Raw genomic sequence first — 3,683 nt, forward strand, 5'->3', positions numbered from 1 at the left:
TACGTGGATTTTCTTTTTGATTAATTTATATTTCTGTTTTAATTGGTGGATTTGGTATCTTATAGGGTAAAAATCGAAAATTAGGTGTCCAGGAAGTAAAGTTGATCAAAAAGTAAGGAAAGAGTTGCAATTAGGAAAATAAAATCAAATTAGAAGAGAGAATCCTTGAACATCTTTGGTAGTGTCCACGAAGTCGAGCATAACTTTCTCATCCGGACTCCATATCAACTGGTTCCGGCGGCATTAGAAAGCTATTTCAGCTGGCTACAATTCCTGTCTAACGGCAAATTTCAAAATTCGGACTCGAACATGGTCAAAATTGGATTCCAAAAGCGATCATGAAAATACGTACTACAGTTCGAGGACATGAATGCGCATCAAGAAACGTGCACAAAAGAACTCGCTAGAAATGATACGCACATAAGTAAAAGTACAAAAGCATGCACAAAAGTACTCACGCAAAAGTGCATTCGCAAAAAGGATCATGAAAACACAAACTACAATCCTAGGATATTAATACAAATCAAAAAACACGCACAACACTACACCAAAAAAGCTATTTCCTAACAGATATATCCGTTAGGAAAATTATATGTAATGGCGAAAAACCGTTAGAAATACTGCGTTAGAAATTTGAGGTTCAAAATTTCTAACGTATATAAACCGTTAGGAAAATTAAAACATCTGTTAGAAAAATAAATATTTCTAACGCTTGTATCCATTAGAAATGTAACTCTAACGGTTATAATTTGTAATGGCTCTAGCAAAATTCCTAACGGATATAGCTGTTAGAATTTTATGACAAATTAATAAAAAAAAATATTACCATTTTCAAGAAAATGGTAATATTATTATATATATATATATATATATATATATATATATATATATATATATATATATATATATATATATATATAATATATATATATATATATATATATATATATATATATATATATATATTAAAAAAATACAACTGAAATTAAATAAACGAGTTTAACAAATTTAATTGACATCTTCTGTAGCTCATACATCAACATCTATCAGCAGAATAAAATAATTGGATTACCATAAAAAAAAAAAAATTCTTTCACGCATTGTTTTAGTTGGTTGAAAAGCCATCTTTCCCACATTACTTGCAACTCTCATTACTTGCTTAACTCTATAGGACCATATCCCAACTTCCACAACTCTTATTTCCTCAATTTCTTCGACATGGTAATTTTTTTCCGTCTCTTCCACTTTATACCCTGATTGACATTGCAAAAAGAAATCAATTAGAATAGTAATGACTGTTATTATCTGTGAAATTTTTTTTAATAAAAAATAAATTAATGGCAAACTAGTAACTGGAAGATGTATCAAGGTACCTGAAACAGGGTGAACGAGTATTGGTGAAATAACATTAGTAATTATAGAAAACGAGGTAAACGGAACTAAAATCCAGTATCTAATTGGAAATTCATAGTAGATCATCATTCATGAAACAAACATTACTTGAATAAAGCTGTGTTAACAAGTCGCAACAAGTACCCTTTCATAAAACTCACAAGCCAAAAATCACATGTTCGATATCAGCATACAAAAGAAAGCTACGTAATAAGAAGCATGGTTCATCAATGAGGGTATACCTTTTCAAATACTAGAAAAAGACATACAAAGGGAAATTACTAAGAATAAAGCAAAGAGCATCTCCACCTTAATCCAACCAAAACCTCTCAAAATATAACAAGTTTGAAGCAATATTAAATGTAGATGAAGACATCTAAAGGCAATATAATTTAACTCGAAGTTGGACAAAATCTGCACAACAGTCTATTTCAATAGCATTTCAAACTAAAGCATATACATTTATAGAAGATAACCCGAAGTAAATAACAGTTTCCATAAGAGATAACTGACCCGAAAATCGAAGAATCTTTATTCTACAAGCAACATCAGGCCTATCGACGGTGACCTGTCTGTCAAATCTTCCCTCGTACTTTCAATGCCCAAATCAAAATCTCGATAGCATATAATTGACAGAATTTGAAATAAAGAAGTATTGTTATAGATAATTCATTAAAAGGGAAGCAAAGGCGAGCAGTAAATCTCAATTCGTGTCCTTGTATACCTAGTTAATGGAGCAACATCAATGCAATGCAAATCTTTTCACACGTGATAATGTGTTCTGAGGATGTCTCGAGCCTTCTCCTTGAGATATGGCCCATAATTCGCCTGCACAATCGATGGAGAAAACTCAAACTCCCCTAAATCTAATACAAATAAATGAATATATTCATTTACCCATATAGCCATATATATTAGAGATCTTACACTTGAAAGCAAACCCATACAACCTCTGCCGACCAACCTTTTATCTCCACTTCTATGGCAGACTTAGGAAAAACCTGGCGCACAAAATATTAAAAAAAAAATGAAGTTATACATCTAGTTCCATAAAACACACCAAAAAACAGTCAGTTTTAATTTTGCAATCGATAAAACAAACAGGCACCCATGAAAAAAATCAAAACTCAAAAGGGGTATCAATACTCAATGTGCGTTTTTTAGGTTGGTAAAATAACAGTACCATATAGATCGATATTGAAGGAAATCGAAAATACATATGACGATAGACACTAGATTTGATTAAGAAAGAGAAAACCTGAAATAGTGTAGAGCTTTGCAGCGGCGACGGTGGGGATGGCGGCGGCGGCGGAAAAGATTGAAAGGAAAAATGGCAAGCAATCGAAGGTTTGTACTGGCTAAGAGAAGGGAAATGGAGAATTAAAAAAATTGTGCAGAAGGAAATGAAAGGTAAAAGGGAAACGGCAAAATATATGAGGTTAAATTGATTTTAATTTATTTAATTTAGTTATTATAATATTTGGTATAGTACTAACGGAAATTTGCTGTTAGAATTATTAATAAACTTTTACAATTTCAAGAAAAAACAGTGTATTATTAATTGTAACGAACATGTTTAATTCTAACGGATATTATCTGTTAGTAATTACTAACGGATATATCCGTTGGAAATCACAAATTTTTACCGTTAGAAAATGTCCATTTTGGTGTAGTGCAAGCACACTCGCTCAAATGGAAATGCACAAACGTACATGTAAAAAAACGTGCGCAAAAGTGCATTCGCAACAACGTTCTTACAAACACGAACAACAATACTAGGACTTTAATACGCATCAACAAACAACAACAAAAACACTAGATAAAAAGGATACAATGGAGTGTAGAAGTACAACTCTACGTTTCCGTTTATGTGGATTTTTTTTGGATTAGTTTATATTTCTATTTTAATTGGTGTCTTTGATATCTTATAGGGTACAAATCGAAAATTAGGTGTCCAGGAAGCAAAGATGATCAAAGAGTAAGAAAAGAGTTGCAATTAGGAAAATAAAATCAAATTAGAAGATAGAATCCCTGAACGTCTTTGGTAGTGTCCACGAACTCGAGCATAAATTTCTCATGCGGACTCCAAATCAACTGGTTCAGGCGGAATTAGAAAGCTATTTCAGCTGGCTACACTTCCTGTCTATAGGCAAATTTCCAAATTCGGACTCGAACATGCTCAAAATCGGATTCCAAAAGCGATCGTGAAAATACGTACTACAGTTCGAGGACATGAATGCGCATCAAGAAACGTGCACAAAAACACTCGCTAGAAAAGATACGTACATAAG

The 3,683-nt window shown here is 32.4% G+C and overlaps 1 long non-coding RNA gene across 1 annotated transcript; it reads right to left on the reverse strand.

Annotated features, from left to right (window-relative positions):
• Positions 1-1,001: 1,001 nt before the first annotated feature.
• LOC148768510 (uncharacterized) lies at positions 1,002-2,450 on the reverse strand. Its single transcript, XR_016033122.1, has 3 exons — positions 2,320-2,450; positions 1,906-2,220; positions 1,002-1,253 (listed from the first exon to the last, which is right to left on the reverse strand). It is a non-coding gene; the product is annotated as an uncharacterized LOC148768510 (long non-coding RNA).
• Positions 2,451-3,683: the final 1,233 nt, after the last annotated feature.

The sequence above is a fragment of the Erythranthe guttata genome, chromosome 8 (assembly GCF_056151865.1).
Source record: "Erythranthe guttata isolate IM_541 chromosome 8, IM_541, whole genome shotgun sequence".
NCBI lineage: Eukaryota > Viridiplantae > Streptophyta > Magnoliopsida > Lamiales > Phrymaceae > Erythranthe > Erythranthe guttata.